This window comes from Rhipicephalus microplus, chromosome 1, assembly GCF_043290135.1.
Source record: "Rhipicephalus microplus isolate Deutch F79 chromosome 1, USDA_Rmic, whole genome shotgun sequence".
Classification (NCBI taxonomy): Eukaryota; Metazoa; Arthropoda; class Arachnida; order Ixodida; family Ixodidae; genus Rhipicephalus; species Rhipicephalus microplus.
This window is the reverse complement of record NC_134700.1, coordinates 33831980-33854248: the sequence shown is the minus strand read 5'-3', so window position 1 is coordinate 33854248 and position 22269 is coordinate 33831980. Positions and strand designations below refer to the sequence as shown.

At 43.3% G+C, this 22269-nt stretch overlaps 1 protein-coding gene across 5 annotated transcripts in view; it reads left to right on the top strand.

Moving 5' to 3' along the window:
* The first annotated feature begins 16065 nt into the window (after positions 1-16065).
* Positions 16066-22269, top strand: part of Nipped-A (Transcription-associated protein Nipped-A) — a 991444-nt gene continuing 985240 nt past the window's right edge. For all 5 annotated transcript variants that reach the window (XM_075869412.1, XM_075869408.1, XM_075869400.1 and 2 more), the window contains exon 1: positions 16066-16329. The gene's annotated coding sequence lies outside the window, so the exon portion shown is untranslated. The remainder of the gene's footprint in view (positions 16330-22269) is intronic.

Genomic DNA, 22269 nt, shown 5'->3' with positions numbered 1-22269 from the left:
TACGCTGCACAAAAAAGAAGCACCTCTGCTTCGAGTTTTCTTGTTGCGATTGCATGAAACCGCTTTTCTGAGTATCTGTCATGCTTTGAATGTAACTTTCCTTCAAACGAATCAAAATACCTTCTTTTCACAATGTGAGAATCTTTTATGCAGTGGTACAGGATGCGGAAGGAAACAAATCTGCGCATTTATTCAACTAGTTCTCAGCACGGTGTTCAATGAATGAAATGTAGACATGGGCGTGGCCGAGGCGGGTGGTGCAACACGGACACGTGAGCCCTTCAAGCTCCACCAGCACTTGCTACCCACTTTAGCGACACCAACACGACCCGCTCCCTCAGTCGCGATGCAAGTTGAAAGAAGGGTTTGCATCCCCCCAAGACAAAAACCTGTCGATGGTCATATGTGCAGATGAGAGCAAATGCAATATTTGCTCAGATACACAGCCCATACTGCTAACGAGCTGGGCGTCCGTTGACCACGCCTGCAGAGAACGTAGACTCCCCGACCCCTTGGTGTTTGGTCAGGGGAGGGGGACACCGCTTGCAAGTGGGTCTCATTAAAATTTCTCTTCAAAACGTCACAAATAAGAATGCTTGATAAGTATGTATAAAACTTTCAACTTTTCAATGCTTTTTTTTGTAGCGTGTACACGTGCTCGATACCCATCAGATGTGTGAGACAATCGAAATAGCAACTGCCACTCTCGACTTGTTCCGGAATAACTCAATAGAAGAATGCAATCACGAGTGCTGGGAACCTATCTTCGTTTGTATATTTGATTTCTAGGCATGGTTTATATTCTTATATAAACAAAAATAAAACCTGCAACATATAAAAATTGGCTGCTATTGCAAGATGTGTGTTGCAAGACGTGATTTTTCTAGACTTACATTTCTGCAAGGCACATCTGGTGTCACAAACTTGCAAGTGTCCCCCTTTTCCCCCATGACATTTCCTGATCCCCCCCCCACCTCTCTAATAAAAAGGCACCAATGTAGGCCTCCGTAGGCCTCCGTGATTGCCTACTGGAGCATGGCGGGCCATTCCGGTGGCTAGGACCAACAGTGCCGATTTCGACTTGCTTTATTGCAGGTGCTGAAGGATCTAGAAAAGGCCGATGTTTGTAAATTTCTTAAGAGTTCAGTGATAGTTTCTTTTTGAATACCGTGGATTATCGAACCTCACTTTTAGTGTAATCCTCCAATGAAAAAAAAATGGTTTCATCCTGTGTCACTGCAGAGTCAGAAGCCATCACATGTGCAGGCATCATTAAGCTTATATATAACATTGCTAAGATTCAGTACATTTGTACAAATAATTCTCGTTAATTGAACATTTTGAGTATAATCCTTGCTTGGGTTAGTATGTGTGAAACATAAAGTTGAGTTTTAAAAATTCTCCTTGTGGGTTTCTGCAGCAAAGACACATTGATTAAAACTGATGACTTCGGAGCTATGGCGGAGGTAACATTCGTTATGCTTTTTCGGTTACGGTAACGGTAATGCGTTACCTTTTTATGCATTTGTATAACGTGGAGCCGTGAAACGTTCCCCTTTTTCTTATTAGAGTAACGAGTGAGGTATTTAGTTACTTTTTACTGTAACGGACACATCACTAAATAGACTTACAGGAGTGATGTCGGCCCACACCGTTAGTTGTTGTTGCGGTCTAAAGGCTGGCTGTAAACATTACATGGATATATTCCTTTCATCCAGAAGGGTTTCTCGACCATTGGGGATCTCGACCTTTGAGAAATACACAACAGCTTCTTAATGATATGCATATCATCCCACCAAAGCGTGCACTTCGTTTCGTTAAAGTTTACAGTCAACGTGAGTGCTGTCGTCACGCTGTATGTTTTAAGTAGAAATTTAACCTACTCAAAGTACCCGAAGACGTCGATCCACCTTGCAACGCGTGGCCACCCGCTGACGGTTCTGTATGAAAATGGCATCCACAGTGAAACATATTACATCTGCTGAAATTTTATCGCAACATTATCATACTGCCACGCTCGCTTGTATTTTTATGTCACTGTCTTGCGCAAAGGCACTGCCGTAGTGGTTCAGTAGCTAAGGTACTCGGCTGCTGACCCGCAGGTCGCGGAATCAAGTCCCACCTGCGGCTGCTTTATTTTCGATTGAGGCGAAAATGCTGTAGGTTCATGTGCTGCGATTTGGGTGCATGTTAAAGAACCCCCGGTTGCCAAAATTTCTGGAGTCCTTCACTATATGGCATCTCTCATAAGCATGTGGTGGTTTTGAAACGTTAGACACTACATATTAATCAATTGCCTTGCGGAAAGAACGCTTGGCTGTCTGCGAAAACTCTAGATTATTTTAGAATCTTCTGATAAGATTGAGACACCTACGATATGGATGCTACGTGTATAAATGGCGACGTACCTTCGCGCAGATCATATTACCTACGACCAATGCTCTGATTACCGCTATCTGTGTAAAGCACGAATTTCTAGTACTTTGCACTTTCCTATGCACATGTTCACTCAATAAAAAGTGTCCTCTTGAGTAACCCACGTACCATCTTCTTTGACGTCGCAACCACGCGGCAATACCGTAAGTGAAATGAGAACGCTGAAATGTTCGATACAAAACAGTGAGATGGGGCGTAAGTGCACGGCCAAGTTTTGTTTAAGATGCGTATACCACAAGCTATTTTCTTCTATAGAACCAATATGATGCGGATTTGTTAAATTACTGTGAAGTTTAATGTCAAGAAAGGAAGAACACGAACTTGGAAAGAGACAGTGGAGACGAAAAGTGATAGGTATTGACGTAAAGTTTGATCGGTCATTCCACGCCAAACGTCCAAGGCGTTTTGGCGACTATCTTAGGTGTATTCGAAAAATGTCGGGCTGATTTACTCTATTGAAAGCAGTCTATTGCGAAAATGTTTTTAGTCACCTATATGTGACCGAAATTCCGGCAATAGGCTGGGCCCTATAACGAGTCCTAAGATCAAAGAACATTTACTGAGTGAATCTATGTGGGCTCCATTTATTTTGCCGACCTATGGTTCCGAATATTTAAAACCTCCCACGATGGCGTGCCTTGTTGTCGTATTGACGTTCCGGCTTGTAAAGCCGAAAATTTTATTTTTCAAATGATAAGACTGTTCATATCTCCCCCGTCCCCGACACTCGTTCTAGGGTTGGTCCTTTGATAAAAACCAGTCTTATATCTTTAAAAAAATGCTTGGATATCAACTATTCATAACTCTCATTAAAGATGTGGAAATGAAATGGCCATCACTAAATGACTGATGAGGTGCAATATTAACATTTAAAAGCATAGTAAACGTGACTAAAAAGCTAATTCTACAAAAACAATGTAACCTGAACTGATGATGTCACCACACATCTAATACCTCATGCAATGTATATTGCATACCTGCAAGGTGCAGTTATTCGAGCGCTTTTTGCAGTGGAACTCGGTCATGGAGTTAATCCCGTTCACGGTGGTGCTATTTTTTAATTTAACGGTGGAATATCTAACGAAGCAATAGGAAATTCTCAGCGTGAAACCCGTATTTTTTTTCGACGCAATTGAGGATTGTATACATTGTGCTGGCACGAAGTTTAATGCAGGTGATGTGTTTATAGAGTACACCGTTCGGCGACTGTGGTATAATAGAAACAGCCATTTATGTTAATTCATGCGACAAAACTCACGTGACCTGCTCCCAAAGAACAGAAGAATGCATAACGAAGGGCGTTACGAACGAACGGAAGAATTAAATAATTCTCGGTCTTTAATGTTGTTTTGTAGTCCAATATACAAACGTTTGTATTAAACGAGCACGACGGTACGAATGCATGGAATTGGGTTCTGCAGCATGTTGTGACGCATATTGCCACTTGAGGTCACCTTTATCAAGTGACATTGGAATCCACACCGAGCTTGACCTATGAATATGTACCTAATCAACAGAGAATGAGTGCTAAGCTCCGGTTTTATTATTAATGTGGCTTCAAAGACGAGAAAGCAGCACGATTCGCAAGCAATCGAGCACCCGTTCTGTTTTTTTATTGCGTTGAACTGCTTGCGCCCTCAGATGCCACTTCAGTTTTTTTTTTAAATAATTGTGGCGATTGGGAAAGTTGTGAGCGCCAAACAAGACGTTAACAAGAACGAGAGAGACAGGATGGGTGCTTGTGAATGTCGTGAGGAAGCATTAGTTCGCACTAAAAATTTCCCGATAGCAATGCGCCATCTGGCTGGATTTCAAGCTTGTTAAAATGTACGATGACACAGACCATGGGCTTTTGTCATGTCATTTACTACCATTTAATTTAGGGTACCGTAATTTAGGGTACCATGAAAATTGTAGCGGTCATATGTCAAGAAGGAAGGAGGCAGAAACGCACCGTTCATGTCATACGTGATCCTTCATCACACGCGGAAATAAATTTATTCAAGCTGTGAGATGGTTGAAGAATTCTGTTATTTCTCGGCAATCAGAGAGGCTTTTAATTCTCGAGTCTCTTTATGAGATATTGCTGCCATCTTTTTCCAACAGGCCTGCAGTTTTGTTGTATCGACATAGCAACGCCCAAGTTTTTGAAGATTTTTCTTTTCATTCCCATTCAAAAATGATTCCATTCATAGTCATTTTTGAAGTGCGTAAGAATTTCCTGTCGTTCTACACCCGTCGTTGCGTTCGTCCAGTACACACTGTAAAACAACGTTTATACAAATATATATTTATAAACGTTGCTGTAAAAGGCTTGATGGCAAAGTCGTTTTCCATGTTCAAGTTCCTCGTACCCATCCTTTCGCGCTCTTTGTGCACTCCAAGAAATGCAGAAAGACTACAAAACAACGCAACGAGCTCTACACCATGCCGTCGGGACTGGTATGCATGGCGCAAACATGTTCCGAGTGGTTTTGCAGTGTTCTGCCATTGCACTCCGTTCGCTGTTCCCAGAGCTCAAGTTGGGTCGGCACGCGGCGTTGTTGCGGCGCCATTGGTGTCGTGTTTCCCGTGTCTTTTCTTATACACAGTGTTCTGCGAATAAATGCCTCTGTTTAGCCGCTGCTGCCAAGGTCACGGATTACGTTTTTCCTTCTTTCCTTCCGCAGCTGTGGTGACAATTGGTGGTTAGATTTTCGGTTATTTCTTTATTTATTTTAGTTTACTTGTTCAGCTAGTTTTCTGTATTCTTGCCCAAGAAAGGTGATTCAGAACATTTTTTTCTCATGGGAATGACCATAGGTGTGTGCGTATGTGGTTGCAGCTCCACATTTCCAAGTCAGCGCACACCTCTAGTACTACCCATAGAGGTGTGCGCTGACTGATCGGCGCGCCGCCGCCGCCGCCGCCACCGACGTTTTTTATTGGCGCAATCGGCGCTCCATTTATGCGCCAGTACTGACTTTTCACAGATTTGTCTTCTTTTTCATCTTGATTTATTGCTTCGTTTCACATTTTATGTAGCCAGTAAAAACCAGGTTTCTTAGTTATCTTCATCCAGCTTCAGAGACCGAGAGTACCACTATGAACAGCGGCACAAGTTCGGCGGCCGCTGCATGAAATTACATATTGGACAAATTGACAAAAAATAAATGTATAACAGTTACAGTAAAGCATAGACACTGCCATCTTAGGCTTAAAAACAATTTTTGCTGTATTTTTGCGTCGTAATTAGCTATGATTAAGGTCATCCGACGTTGAATGTAATGTCCCGGCGTTTTGATGCGTGCGAGTTTACCATAGCACTATTCGAATATTCATACGGATGCAAAACGGCATCATTATCAGTTCAAGATGGCAGCCTATAATCTTGCCTGAAACAGGGCGTATATACAGGAGAAATGAAGTGGTAGCAGTGCAGCACGAATGCAGCGCGTTAGATGAAGAACTACACAAAGCCTCGAAGGATGAAATCGAAAGGGAGAAGTTTAGACCACTTATACGCAGCGTCTAAACATGCTGCAGAAAATATTCACCATCTGTTTTATTCTTTAACTTATCTGTTTGTACCAGCCTGTTAAGACATTGGATACCCGGGATGAAGATGCCAAGGCAGTAAGGTGGCAAGAGAGAGAAAGGAAGGCTGGGGGATTAACTATATCTTGGCATCCGGTTTGCTTCCCAGCACTGGGGGTTGAGAAATAGGGGCAAGAAAGGGCGTGTAGAGAGACAGAAAAGAAAACGCATGTGCACTCAGGAGTAAGATGGCAAAGTTAACAGAGGATTTATCACATTCTGTACAGACAGGGCGAGAGATCTCTTGCGAATGAGCTGGGTGGCTCACTATAAAGTGTGCGTTTTGACTAAATCAGGAAATGGGTCCAGAATGCGCAGTTGAACCACAAGACACACACACCATTTCTGACGGTACCGCTCACACTCGCTCAAGTCAAGGTCTTTGATTAGGGCGTGGCCACTACACTGCACCTGTGACACCAAGAAACCATTGTGGTCGTCTCGTTGAACGTCTTATGGTGTCGGAATGCCACCTCACTTCCCGGCTAAGATGGACAGTACACGGCGGACAGCAGGCTGGCAGGCCTTCGATGACTTGTTTGATGAACAAAGAACGCGGCCCTCCCCCGTCGGCCCAGGCACCGCGCGTAACAACGGTTATCCAGTGGAGAGAAGAGGCGTAATAAGCTTGTCTGAGAACACCAGTTTTAAAAAGAACAAAACAAAATTAATAGAAAACTTGCCAGTAGACACTTTACAAAAGATGGCTGGATTCATCAAAAATGCAGAGACTGACATTTGAGCGACATGTCATATATGACATAGTCCAGCAAACTGGTTTTCATCACGTAACTTGAACGGACCTACTGGCACTGGGAGAAGTTAAGAATGATTGTCGCTGACAGATGTAGTTCTGTTGCGAAGGTAATGCTCAGAATCAACCAAATAAAACTTAACATTATATTCAAGTCTTGATAAAAAATAAGTCAAGTTAGAAAGCTCCTCAGTGGCCAAATAATAAATTACTTCACCATACTTTATGAAGAAGTAATTTGCAAATAAATAATGCAACCGCTGTTTAATTGACATTCAATGTCGTGACCGCAATCAACGGTGTGTCGTCGCTATAAAAACTGGAAAGTCATATGTGGACACGATCGGGCGAATGCGGCGTAGAACGAATATGTCACGTAATAAAAGCGATGTGATGTTGCACATTCTCATCTTTACAACTCCGTGCCCTATTGCTTGCTCGTGATGTGTTCGAAGGAGCTAGCCAAGTCTCAGGTAAAAGTCAAGCAGAGTAGCCGGGGCTGATAAGAGCAACGTTTATATACACTATTTACACACTAAAGGTAGCATCATGGAAGCTTGATGAGAGCTTCTGAGAGCTGGTTCAGAGCGTCTCGGTGCTCGCGTATTAAGCCGTGGTCTTCCTAAAATTCTCTGCAGGAGAAAACAATAGACAGTTTGCAATAATCTGCAAGGCAGCTTTTCTGTAAGGTTAGTTTTTTAACCATAAACTCTCGTTCACAGACTGCTTTTCTCGCTCATTTTGTTTTTGCCATTCACCTTTTTGAGATCTTGTTGTGCTCGCGTGCCTTCGCTGGAATTTTGAGAGGTGACATTTTGTTGTACTCGCGTGCATTCGCTGGAATTCGAAGAGGTAAAGACACAATGAGGGAGAAAAGCAGTCTGGGAACGAGAGTTTTCGCTTAGAAAATAAACCTTACAGGAAAGCCGCCTTGCAGATCACTGTAAACGAACAGACTGCATGTCCATTCAGTCCAGGGCAGTCCAAAGAAATTGTCGTCTTCATCTCCGTTCCCCAAATGGTGGGGGTAGTGGTTAGAAGAAGGCGCCTAAGTTTCTTCTGCAGCCCAGCAGGGAGCACGGCGCAGCGAATAAGGATAAAAAAAAACAGAGAAGGAGAAAGAGAGAGAAAGTAAAACACTGCCTTCTTTTCTACCCAGAAAATAGAAAGAATGCACGTTCAGTTTGTCACACGGCGAGAGAGAAACACAACGTAGGTCATAATGCAATAATACGCACAACACAGCACAGTGTAATAACGTTACATCGCACGTGCAGAATAGGGCCTGCAGCGCTACACAGGCTAGGGCCTGGGGGAGTGGAAGACTTGAAAGCACCACAGGGTGTGGGAAACATACCTGACGATGGATCTCAACCTCTCGGCTCGTCTCGTGGCACGTCGAACAAATCAAGCTGCCTCGATTTCCGACAGCTCTTCCTAGGCTGTCAGTCAGTCAGGCGTGTCCAAAGAGTTTTTGACGAGGGGAGCCAACAGCCCTAAAGAATTCGAAGTGTGACTTTCGTGTTGTCGCCTCTTTTGCGCACCTCGAGAGCGTTGACCCGGAACAAATCAGGGTAGGCTTAGCTGCAATCGTCCCCCGCGTCCAAGCGGCGCCAAGCCAGGGAGGCCGATCTTGACATCTTCTACAGACACACGCACACAAGCACGCACAGTTTCATTCCGGGAGGGAATTGGTAGTGGTCACAATGACGTACGTAACGTACATCTGCTATAAAAAGGCGTGCAGTGTATGCCATAACTTCTTTTCTTTGAAAGTCTTGGAATTCTAGTATATTTTCATTATATAGCTGAAGTATGAGGCGGTTGTTAGTCGCATATATTTGGATTAAAGTACTACAAATATTTATTCGCCACGCAGGACTTCGGGAAATGATACTCCTGAATGATGCGCCAAGAAAAAGGAAATCGCTCCAGCATTTTTTTTTTAAACTAAGCTCTCACATGGGAGTACTTGTTCTCTGTCTGTGCTTTTCCATGGTTCACGAATGTTAAGCCCCACTGCCGCTTCTATAGAATGGTGTATCATATATAAGCCGTATCAACGCAGTGACAGGATTTCCTACAGACTACCAAGCATTCGATCACCAGACATTTTCCCTCCGGCATATTTTGATTAAAAGAAGCGACATATTTTTGCTCAAAACCCGGTTTATGCACTGGGGCCCGGTGCACAGATGTTGCACACTACAACACTTGACCATCGCGAAGACGGCAAGTAAAAGCCTTTATGCTATTGTCTGTAAGGCCGGTGTAACGAAACCCTCTAGTCTTTAGGTTGGTGGGTTAAACCATGCACTTTGCTCATTGCTATTTTTCATCATGGCGTTTGTCTATTCACTGAGTCGTGATATGTGGAGCACGCGGCAGTAGTGCCGATGTGCTTTTTGGTGCTGGTACAAAAAGAAAACTAGCCTGTATCTCTTCCTCAATGAGTCCTTCAGTTAAACCTATTCTAGAGGGCTGCGTAGAAGATTATACGCCTGACGCAGTTGGAAAAGTAAAGCACGTTGTAAGAGACGTACCACTTCTGCTAATTGAAGGACTTGTAGACCATCATCATCTAGACTGTGGTGTTCTGCATAAATATGTTGAGCCAATGACGCGCCGCATTAGGCTCTAAATTTAACATTGATGTGTCCAGACAGCAATATGCTAACAGTGCATTTGCTAGCAGTCTGCCCTGTGTAACGACTGTAAATTTTTTTTTCAAAAAAGCTTTTTTTTTGTATTAGGTAACTAAATAATTTTGAATTGGCGATCTACTGATCTCAGTCCTCGCACGTGTTTATATTAAGGTGGTTGGTTGTGGTGTTTCCTATTATTAAGTGCAATCCTAGCGTTAAGTACAAGCTGAGTGGACGCAAGAAACATCTAGACAGCATATAGCTCTCTAAGTACTTATTCAAATTATTTCAACGCAAGTATTAGATTTAGTCATCGAGGAATTCGAATACTTTTAGAGTGCACCACGTGGATCTCTTGAGGCACTATGAAGGAATACCGACGTGTAAAGCACCTGGTTAATTAGATCCGAAGAATGATAAATTGATAGAGCACTACGAGCAAAGAATCCGTTAAAATAAAGAAAGTATGTTTCGCGGCGAATGAGTTGCAATTATAAACCAACACATGATTACTGGTTAATTAAACATGGTTCCTCAAATACTATTCAGTTAGTTCATAACTGTGACTTCTTTGCCATGCAACATGTTTTCTTTTTCATGGATTCTTTGCTTTTGTCGCACAGGTTGGTATCACTTCCCGGTAAGCGGAGCGCTGCACGTGAATGCACCTGGGTAGAGTTCGCATTTTTTGTTGACTAAATCTATATTGATATGGCACTCGAAACGCCCAAAATCAAAATGACGAGATATTGGTATACCGAAACTTGAAACGTCGTCATTGTCCGGGTTGCCCAGAGCAGCATCAAGTGATTTTGCAAACAGAACGCAAATAGAACAGTTCGGCAAGATTTCTGGATGCTTGTATGACAGAAAAATAGCAGCAATATTGTTGCACTTTTAACACCTAGAACAAACGATTTTGCTTAACATGAAAACCAAATTTGCCATTCAAACGAGAAAGCTTATAGTAAATTTCGCAAACAACATTCAGAACAACACTCTGCGGAATACGGAAAGATCCCACGTACGGCATAGGTTGGCAAAATAAATGGAACTCACTCAGACTAACTCAATAACCATATATAAAAATATTTCGCTTTGGACTTACTCGGACTAAAAATGAGCGATATTCGACGTGGTCCGGCTCGTACAATAAACGTCGAAAGAGCACCATTAAAAAACACATGTGAAAGAATTGTAATTGCCAAGCAACACACACACACACACACACACACACACACACACACACACACACACACACACACACACACACACACACACACACACATATATATATATATATATATATATATATATATATATATATATATATATATATATATATATATATATATATATATATATATATAATAGCTTTCGACATACAAAAACAAGTTATTTCCCGTGCCCCTACATATTAATATTAAAGATAAACTTAACATAACATGCAATTCCCGCGACAGGCACGTGCGCGCTGATAGCAATATATACAATGAGTACCACATGCATTGGCTGCTGTAAATACCTGTGCTATTTTGAAATTTGGTGATACTATGCTGGTCAATACATTCACCTACACTTCTAATTTGGTCATTGTGTGGAATGGTGTATTACAAAATTTTTGCAGCATAAAATCTGAGAACCATGACTTGACAGGGTCGCGTTCTTTAAAAAGTCTGTTACCTGTCCCGAGTTTCGAATCAGGTAAGGTGCATTCATGGTTCATCATTCATAAAGTCTTCCTGCAAAACACTACAAGAAAAACTTGTCTTCATTGTATGCTCTGGTGTTAGTGCACATGTACGTGTTATCCTACATAAGCTGAGTCTTTCGACAATACCTCATCAGTTGCAATACAGCGTCTGTGTTTGCGTCTTTTTAGGTGGGCATGATTGTGTTGTATTGTATGCTGCTTCCTCAAAAATAAAATAATGACTAGGTTGTTAGCTACCCGGTGCAAACAACAAAACAAAAACAAGATGCAACATTTTTTCCGTCAGTACGCTTCTCTCTACCCCCCCCCCCCCCTGCACACACACGCACACGAGAGCTATAAGTGTCCAAGAAGGAAGAAGGGCTGTTTACGGTTGCGCACCTGTCATTACTTCTCTAAATGTCTCGGCGTGAGGGGGTTGTCGGAGCAGCGAGGATATGATGTACGACTGGAATCAAAGGTGAACATTCGATAAAAGTCTGCCTGTTTTGGATAGAAACTGAAGGAATGAGAACTCAAACCAATAATAATTTAAGGGAAAAAAAATCTGATGCTTCGAAGCTTCTTCTTCAGGGGTGAGAGATTGGCTTAAAAACGTTGCTTCTTTTAAATATGTTTTGGTTCATCATACACCAAATCAGGGAGTACAAGGTGATATGGGATGGACATCATATATTTGAGGGCAGGGAAGCTAGCAGCAAGATAAAATTTGAGAAGCGATTAAGAGAAATGGGGGAGGAGCGTTGGGCTGGGAAGGTATTCAGCTACTTGTACATGAAGAATGTTGGTACAAAATGGAGGAAGCGAACCAGGAAATTGATGGGTAAATACTTAGAAAACAGCAGGTGGCCAAACCAAAAAGAACTATCGGTTAAGAAGAAAGTGAAGGAAGCTGAGACTGACATGTGGAGAATGGGCATGGTTAAGAAGTCCGCACTAGAGATCTATCGAACTTTTAAGCAGGAAATTGCCAAGGAAAGGATCTATGATAATACTCGGGATAGTTCTCTACTGTTTGAGGCCAGGACGGGAGTACTGCGAACCAAGACATATCGGGCCAAATGCAAAGGGGTAGACACAGTACGCAGTGCGTGTGGAGAGGAAGAAGAAACTGCCGAACACTTGATAATGTTCTGTAAAGGGCTTCACCCTATAGTTTAGGATGATGCGCACAGTTTTTCAAAGCACTGGGGTTTAGGGACAGAGAGGGCAAAATAGACTTTAAGCGGGTAGACTTAACTAGAAGGAGGTCATTTGATTGGTGGCTAAAGACAAGGCACGAGTTGAAATTGAACCCTTCGCTGCAAAGTACGAATTCTCAACCTCACTATTTAAGGAAAAAAAAATAAATCTAGTTTTTGATTCATTAAGTATTACGGCTTGGTGGCGCTAGCCACCGCCCAATCTAAAGGGTATAGCCATATCTATCTATCTATCTATCCACCCATCCATTATCACGGCAGCTAGGCGTTTTTCATCTGCGGCCCATAGGGGCGCGTCAGTCGAGAGTTGTTCAAGACCTGCAACTGTACACCGCTATTTCGGAGGCTATGCAAAGTGTTGCGTTGTTGCACCGTCCGTCACAGGTGACGCTAGCGACCGAGAACATTTACCACAAACTTACCACAAACTGACAGAAATGAGGATAGACGAGGAAGGCATTAACAGCTTGGGTAGTGATCATAAACGAATAACATTACAAATAGGATACGAAACTAAAAATATGAGCATGGAATCAAAGTCTGGCAGCTCGTATTTAAATGACAAACAAATAATAAATATAGCCGCAAGAGTCGAGGAAGAAGTAGGCGAAATACCAGGCAAGGACTGGGAGTATAGTGAGCTGTTACATCTAATGACGAAGGAGATAGGGAAAGAGAAGAAAACTGTTTGCTGGAAGGGAAAAAGGAAGCCAAAAAGTTGGTGGAACAAGGAAATCCGGGAGGCGATCGAGAAGCGACGCGAAGCATCACGGAAGCATAGAAAGGCAAAAAAGGAGAAGCGGCCGCAGGACGAAGTAAAAAAAAATATGGGAAATATATTTGGAGAAAAAATCCCTTGTACAGAAATTGGTAGAGGCAAAAATTAAAGGTGAAAGTGAACGCTGGATGACAGAGATACACGAAAAAAAGGAGGCCGCGCCTAGGATTTTTTGGAGCCACATAAAGGCGCTAGGTAGGAAGTCTGTCACAACGCAACAACATATTCTAGATGAAGGAGGAAATCAATTGGAAGGGTACGAAGCGCTAGGTTACATCCAAAAGGTAACAGCCGATTCGTTTCAAAAGAGCGTCCAGGGGATCTCCCCGGTGAGTAAAAGTGTGGCGGAGAAAGCAACAGAGGAAGAGCTAGTACTTGATAATTTCAACTGGAAAAAGGACGAAGGAAAAATTCCAAAGCGCACTGCCGCGGGTTTAGATGGGATTCCCGTTAGCCTCATTAACGAACTAGGACATAACACTAAAGAAGCATTGTTAAAAGCAGTAGAAAAAAGCCTAAAGGACGGACAAATACCGGACAGTTGGCGACAAAGTAGAATGAACTTAATCTATAAAGGCAAGGGAGAAAAGGACAAGATTCGCTCGTATAGACCACTAACCATTACATCGGTACTATACAGGTTGGCGATGCAAGCAGTAAAAATGAAAATAGAAACATGGGCCGAACATAACGATATTTTGGGAGAACTTCAGAACGGATTTCGAGTCGACAGGCGGTTAGACGATAACCTGTTTGTTCTCACTCAGTGTATAGAAATATCTAAAATAGAGAATAGGCCCTTGTACGTGGCTTTTCTAGACATCACTGGGGCATACGACAACGTTAATCAGGAAATTTTGTGGGATATATTGAAAGGAATGGGCATGGGCGACGACTGTATACAGATTTTGAGGGAGATATACCGAGAAAATACAGTTTGCATAGAGTGGGAAGGAATGCGTAGCAAAGAGAACGTTGAGGTTAGCAGGGGTCTGAGACAGGGATGTCCTTTGTCCCCACTGTTATTCATGCTGTACATGGTGAGTATGGAAAAAGCGCTAGAAGGTAGCAACATTGGTTTTAATCTGTCACACAAACAGGGCGGCATGATGATTGAGCAGAAGCTTCCAGGTTTATTTTATGCGGACGATATCGTCTTATTTGCGGACAGTCGAGATGATATACAGCAGCTGGCGAATATATGCGGAAAGGAAGGTGAAGCTCTTGGACTAGGATTCAGTGTAACGAAGTGTGGTTTGATGGTATTCAATGATCCCTGTGATCAGACGGTGTCCATACAAGGCCAAGAAATACCGAGGGTAAGTGAATACAAGTACCTTGGAGTATGGGTAAATGAGAGTGATAGATACATGGAGGTACAGGAAAAAGCCTCGGCAGCAAAAGGAAAGAGGAATGCGGCAATAATGAAACACAGAGCGTTGTGGGGATACAATAGGTAGGAGGTGCTTCGAGGTCTGTGGAAGGGTGTAATGGTTCCAGGGCTTACTTTTGGGAACTCAGTGGTGTGCATGAGGGCAGAGGTGCAATCGGGAATGGATGTAAATCAAAGGACTGTGGGACGCCTCGCGTTGGGTGCTCACGGGAAGACGACAAACGAGGCTGTAAAGGGCGATATGGGGTGGGCAGGTTTTGAGGCGAGGGAAGCGCAGAGCAAAATAAGGTTCGAAGAAAGGCTAAGAAATATGAAGGAGAGTAGATGGGCAGAGAAGGTGTTCCGTTATTTGTATAGGAAGAGCGTGGACACACAGTGGAGAAAAAGAACTAGAAGACTCACTAGTAAATATACGGCTGGTATTGTGAGCCATATGTCAACAAAGAGCGTTAAGGGAAAAGTCAGGGAGGCGGAGAGGATTTACTGGATGGCAGCTATGGAGAAAAAACCGGCTTTGAGTAACTACCGAAAGGGCAAAAATGAAATAAGGAGGGAGGCATTTTACGATAATTCAAGGGGAAGCGCTTTACTGTTTGAAGCGAGATCGGGTTGCCTTAGAACGCGTAGTTATAAAGCAAGGTTCAGTAAAGAAGAAGAACAATGCACATGCTGCGGGAAAGATAAGGAAACGGCGGAGCATGTTCTGATTGAATGGGGAGATATCCACCCAGGTGCACGTTTGGGCACGAGCCTACAGGAAGCCTTGGGTTTTAGGGACAACAATGGAAAGCTGAACACACCCGCGATTGAAATAAGTAAGAGACGGTTAGAGTATTGGTGGCAGAAAATTAGAGAGAAAGGACAAAAATAAATATTGGAAAAATAAAATATGGACAGTGTGCCGTAAATGGCAGAGAACTTAAGCTGAAAATTTACCTTTTTTCCATTAAGATAGAATTTATCGAAGTAGAGGCATTAGGCCAACATAAAAAAAAGAAAAAAAAGTTTTTTTTTTTTGTCGAGCCTGGTGGCATACTTGTCACCACCCCGTTATAAAGGGGACGCTCATAGCATCCATCCATCCATTCAAAAATAAAGGAGGAAAAGGGTGTGGCAGCCGTTTTTCTTCTCATGCGGCAGGCATCTTCTAGAGGAGGCGTTGCTTTAACCAACTACGCCACAGCTGCCGATCAGTTTGAGATGGCAAACAAGCCGGTTTTGTATTGTTGTCACGCTAAACCTAACTAACATTTTTGTTCACTTTATCGTTTGGACGTAATTTTAACTGCTTTATCATTATTACTAGACGTACGGCTAGACACTCCCAACTATTCAAACAAAGCGCCTAACCGAAAAATGCATGACGTCACTTTCATGCGGTGCAGCAGCCGTTTCTGTGTGGGGGTGGCTTGTGCACTGCGCGGCGCAGCAGTCTCTGCCAATACAGAAGGTCGTGCCTAAAAATCCGCTCTCCACAAAAATCTAGGGAAATCTAAGGAATATCTTACTACAGCACGGAGAAGGAAAGGTTTCCTTCCTCCGTGTACTACAGAGAGAAAAAAAGTGGCTCCGAAGGTTGGCAACACTGCTCTTTATGGTTCTAATGGCAATCACTGATGGCGCAACGGATGACGTTCGTGTGTCAGTGCGCGTGTTCATCTGTTGAGGTCTGTCACAGAACACCTAGGCTCTGTGGTGCGAATATTTTCGTCAACCCGCTACTCCGCCTTAGCTGTGCTGTCAAGTGCTCCGAACTTGAGGCGTCCAGCAAGGAAGCTGCCGCATGCCTTGTCTCTTGAATTACCGCCGCTGACAGTGCACGCTTCCCGAGGTATGCGTTTTGTCGTAGTTTGCCACAATTGAATCGCTCGACGCTCTTTGTGGTGGCGCTGATATGTTTCTTTTATCTGATCCAAGCATTTCTCGATTTAGGTGAGCCGCTTCAGTGCTATCTCCGCTGAAAAAGCCCGAAACCGGTTAATTCTACTCAACGATGTTTCACATGATAGTTATAGCGCGAGAACAGAACGACGACAAAGAGACAAGGACACGTGTTCTCGTGGTATAACTATCGTCATGTCATACCAACTTGCCCAAACTGCCGCACTTCAAGGTGTTTCACGGTTTTTAAATTCATTCGTGGCTATTCATAATTTGCGTAAATGCCAGCATGATGCTTTCGGCAAGTACGTCGTATCGCAAAGAGAGAGAGAGAGAAAAGCGATATTAGTGACGGGTACATCAAGCCGCCCGCGTACTCTTGCGTTCTATTCTCCGTGGTTGCAGCTGTGAGTACGAGTGAACGCCTGAGTTTGGGGGTCCCCGGCACTATAGCCCCAATGAAAGGCAGTAGCGGTTTTGGCACAGCGTTGATTGTCGACCGCTAGTAGTGGCCGGCTGGCTTATTGGCAAGATCGGATGGATTAATGCGATTGTGGCCCCCCTTTTTTTTCCACGTCCCGTAGAGGCTTTGTTTCTTGACGCTTGAGTACCCTTGTTTTCGATTTTAGGTGGTGGCTGATTTTTTTCCTTAAGTCAAGCCTTGGCTCCTTGTAGAGCCGTGGTTGTGGTGCTTAGCTGCTGAACCGAAGGCCGCGGGTTCGATCCCGTCCGCGGCGGTCGCATTTCGGTGGAGGCGGGAAATGCGTGCGACCTGTGTGGCCGGGCTAGACTGCACCTGCGCGCGCTTCATTCTTTACGGCCTTCTCACCCGTCGCGAATACAATGGGAGAGTTTGTTTCGCCACCCGTCGGCGGAAGGGGCGCAGCGACCCTGACACTGCATCTTCTGTGCCGCGCACACGGCACAAGGGAGTTTGTCGATGTGAACCATTGAATAAGGGTTCTCGACGAAAAGGGGTAGGGGGATTATTTAAAAAACCGAGGATAGAGGGAGAATCATCTACTAAAAGAACTAATTTACCAGATGGCTTGCCGCTTAACGTAGGTGTGTATGTGCTCGTGGCTAATACAAGCTGAAACTCGGCGAAAATGCAAAATAATCGGCTAATGAGAGACATAATTGAGAAGGCATAAAGCAGTGGCAATGATAAGAGCGATAGAAGAACAATGCTGCTCCTGTTCTGCGATCAGAGAGCACCAAACACCTTTGGCCCTTGGTCCCGGCAGATGACGTCGCCACTGAGAGGTCGCTCACAGAATGACAAGCGCACCTTACCTTTTCTAGCTATTTTCTATTTTTCTTTATTTTTCAAAATGAATTTGGAGTGTTTTCAGGGGTAATAGCTTGTCTCTGCAGCAGGACAACTCTTTGAAACACGTACGTGTGTTGTATATCTAATGGCTAAAAAACTGTGTATAAAGAGAAAGAAAGCAAAAAAAAAAAAAAGAGGGCTCTTGCTGCTGAATAACGTCTTCAAACGGCACGCACAGAGATTGGTGGTGTGCATTGTCAAGGTGTTAACACTACCTGGAAATATTCATTCCGGAGACCCCAAGCCCTTTGCATTTCTTTGTACTGCAAGCCACATCCATGAAAAATGCAAACAAAGTACGCAGCTGCTTATGCTCGCAGTCCACCTGCCCCTAAACGAAAACTGTAGTGCAAATGTGTTGTGCGCTATCTTCTTAAATAGTAGAACAACATGTTTCGAAATAGAAATAGATAACATTACAACTTTTTGGCAAGTAAGCAGCTGTTTTTCTGAAAAATCTGTATAAACTCTCTTGTAGCTTATCGCTACTAGCAGGTTGTTGTGAATTGCCTTTTCTCTAGTGTGGCATGTTTTATTCTGGATTACTCACCACGCTTGCATTTCATTTGGTCCTTTGTCAGTGTTCAATCTACTGTAATTTTTTTGAGTCAAGAAGGCAGTCGCACAAACTTCAGTGTGCACATTATGCACATGGATATTATAAGCTGCATGAAGGTGTATTGCTGCGTTCCGTCACTGCTGCTCGATCGTCGTGGTTCCGTAGTGTAAGTCCCGTTCGGGAAAACACCCAGTGTTCCTTCTTATCAATTCCCGCACAATACTGAACTGTGCACCAAGTGACAAAAGAACATTGCAAGAAACAACCTCATCATCAACTGCAAGTCTGCATCGACAGTCTTATGCAGCAGACACTTGGCGATAGACTGTGTGCCGAAAACTTATTCCTGACTGCACGCGCGCGCCTACACCTGTCGACATTTATCTTTCCTACATGGTTTCAAATGCATAGAAGCCTTGTAAAAATCCTGCTTCACGAGTTTGGCCCCTACGTGAAACATCAAGGAAGCGAAAAGCTGAGACCAACGAAACAGATCTGAATGTTTCAACTTCACAAGACATTTTCACTGAACAAGAAGCAGCAAGTGTTTGCAGGCAAACAATAAACAGCAATGCTCATCGGGCGAGTCGATACCAGACTGATAGGACGATTGTGCTCCCAAGTGTTGCACTATCGTTAAAAATGTGAGAAAGTGTAGCGATTGCTGAAAAAAGAAAAAATGCGTCCCAATAGTATCGCGAAAGCAAGCACCACTTATGCATTAAAAAAATCACAGCAGATGCACAGAAAAAACAGAAAAGGCCGTCTTTATTTTGCATCAAATGAATGTCACGGAAGAAAGCATTCAGCATACCCAGATTATTTTGTAAGGGGTGTGTGGTACGCTGCTTTCTGTCACAGAGTGGCTACGATCATGCGCACACTTCAGGGCTTGTGACACTGCCAGTAAAGTGCACTCTTCAGAGGGGTACAGGCTTAAGCCCAGCATCATCAGGTATGAGCAATGTCATAAACCATTTGTGCGTCTTCAATGATTAAGCAACTTGTTTTTCAACGCGCAGTGAGTGGAGAAGTGCGTCCGTATTCATATGTTCGTGCGCTGTACGCAGTGGCGGAAGATGGCAGGGTCAGAGTGCCCTCTCAAAGGAGTGGCTAGAGGCATGTACTACACCCGTTGTGAAGGCCGTAAGAAGGCAGCGCACAGGTGCTGTCTAGCCTGGCCGTGGCAGTGCGATGTCAGTGCACATTAACAAACACCAGATGGTCGAAATTCCTGGAGCATGGCGTTTTTCTTAATTGTATTGTTATTTTGGGATGCAAGACCTCCGTAATAATAATTATTATTGGCTCACCACGGTTCACATAAACTGCAGGGTTGCCAGGTACTCAGAGGGTGAACTGCCTAATTCAGGCTCAATAATGGCCCAAAAGTAGCCAAATGTATTTGATTGACAATAGCCCAAAATAGCCAAAAGGAATAAGTTAATGAAACAACATTGTGCCAATTCTTTTTTATACAGAGAGAACTCATAAAGAAAGAAATTGGAGAAACGAAGCAACATTTACTTCTAGAAACCAGATTAAAAAGAAGCGAGACATTTTGTTGAAAAGCACCCATGTAACATGCGTGTCTCCTGCTGCTATTCAATGCAAGATTGAATGTGACACAGATAGGAGAAATGGAAGCAAATAATTCCGCATTGTGTACTAGTATTTGTATTTTGTTGTTGCTCTTTCCAGGTGATAATCAATATTAAAGGTCCAGCGAGTTAAATTGTCTTCCTTGGAAGTGAGGCCACAATCTGAGGTTCATCGCCCAAGGAAAGGGAGATGAAGGAGTTGTATGTAGGAGACGAGTCGCTGGTTTATTATTATAAGCGATGATGGAGGCGGAAATGCTGTAGGCCCATGGGCTCAGATTTGGGTGACGTTGAAAAATCCCAGGTGGTCAAGATTTCCGGAGACTCCCTCTACTACGGCCTCTCTCATAATCATGTAGTAGTTTTGGGACGTTAAACCCTACATATCAATCCATTCTGTGAGCAGTTAACTAAAGCTAAATGATGCAGTCACATTCAATTCTTATGTTGGATCTTATATCAAGCAAAACAAAAGTAAAGCGTTAAGCTATATTCTTTAGAAACAACGACAGTGCTTAGAGTTGTGTGATTTCAAGCATATAAATAGCACCGAATAGTTTCACAAGGCTTAATAAATAATGTGCACGTGCTTTCCGTTACTTTCTTTTTAGTCTACAAACTTACTTAGCGTGAGAATGAACAAATCGGGAGCCTCGCCAAACCAGCTGGGGAAGTGTCGCTTTAAAAGGACATGTATGAATTCATTATTACTGATAGGCATAACTGTCGGTAGAAGGCCGCTGCTAGCTAAATAAGGCGAAATTACAGGTACATGATAATACAGAGGGACAACTATACACGTAAACACTTAATGCACAATGACTATTAGGCACAACAACAAATCAAGAGGAGAAAAAGCAGTGGAAAATAAGCGTTTAAAGTCAAGACAGATAATAGCCCAAAAGTACCCAAACAGCCAACATTCGAAAATCCTGCCAACTTCACAAAAATGTAGCCCAATTTGGCAATTCATAGCCCAGCCTGGCAACCCTGCTGTGAGCTTAGGAGTGCGGCACAGTGAGCTTTGATGGAAAGTTGCTTGTGAAGGGGCCGTAGGCGCAGGAAAGGTTTTTATATTCCCGGAGGAGGTGGAGCGCCTGTCTTCCCCTTTTATATTTCTCTCACTGACTGAATATATACATAACTTGCACATAATGTAACAGACAGGTTCTCTGCTCTGGGTACCGAAAGATGGCTGCCGCTATGGCTTTTTATGGTATTTGAGATTGTCAATGTAAAGGGCGACAGAGAGTCGATCACTCCCCGCATTCTTTTGTGCTATCCCCGCTTCCTTCTTTTTACTACCCGTATCAACTAAGAACACAAAAAATGGGGAGATGCATTGGCACTAATCAGATGTCGCTGTTTATTGCTCTGCGTGTAGAGTTTATGCAGCTTCTCAACTAGCTTGTACCTGAAGATAGTGACCACAATGATTTCAAGGTGTGTTACATATACATATATATATATATATGTATATATATATATATAGATTGATAGATAGATTGATAGAGAGAGAGAGAGAGTGTGTCATGAGGTGTCCCCACCTCCTCCTTGTGTCTGCTCACCCAGTCTCTAGAATACGATGATTGAACTCTTCACACATTAAGAAATAAAGGGGAAACCCGACCTGGGCATCAGAAGAACCCGAAACATGATGTTCAAACTTGAAAGGTTGCCCAAGCTTGCATCTTGAGAAAAATGCATTTTAGTCATACAAATGAAAGCTCATCAATGTAGTTAGGATATGATTTTTAAAATGGTTTCTTTCACCATGAAGGAAAGAAGTGTAAAACTTAATAGCACGTTTTCTTTGTTAGACACCCTATTAATGAGAACTAACGGACAATTATGCCGAGGAAATTACGCCATTGCGGCGAGTATGGAACACTGACTTTTGCTGTGCTGACTGACGCCCTGTGTTTAAATGCACATACCCCATGAAGTGGATGGGTGGATGGCGCTGTGGTAGCTCAGTTGGTAGATCATCGGACGTATTATTCGGAGGTCGCAGGTTCGGTTCCTGTCCACGGCAAGTTGTCTTTTCGTCCACGTTTTTTCCTTCATGATTATAGTTACTTTGATTAACATTCACTATACTTTCCTTGACATACCTGTCTGTTAGTTATTGATAATAGTTCTGCCATCATTGTTATTTTGGCTTTGGTGAACTCATGTGAAATGCAATAGTAAGCAGCCACATGACAATTTCCAGGGGACTCTGTACAATGAGCTGTTACGTTTTAGTACCCACCTTGTCATAGGCATACCAGCAGCCCCCCCCCCCCCCCCCCCACTGAGAAAAGTCTGGGGGCTGAGCCCCCTCTACTTTCGACAGTGGTCAATCTCGGCTGCACACTGGGGAAACAAACAAGTAAGGCATAGTTTTCCATCACA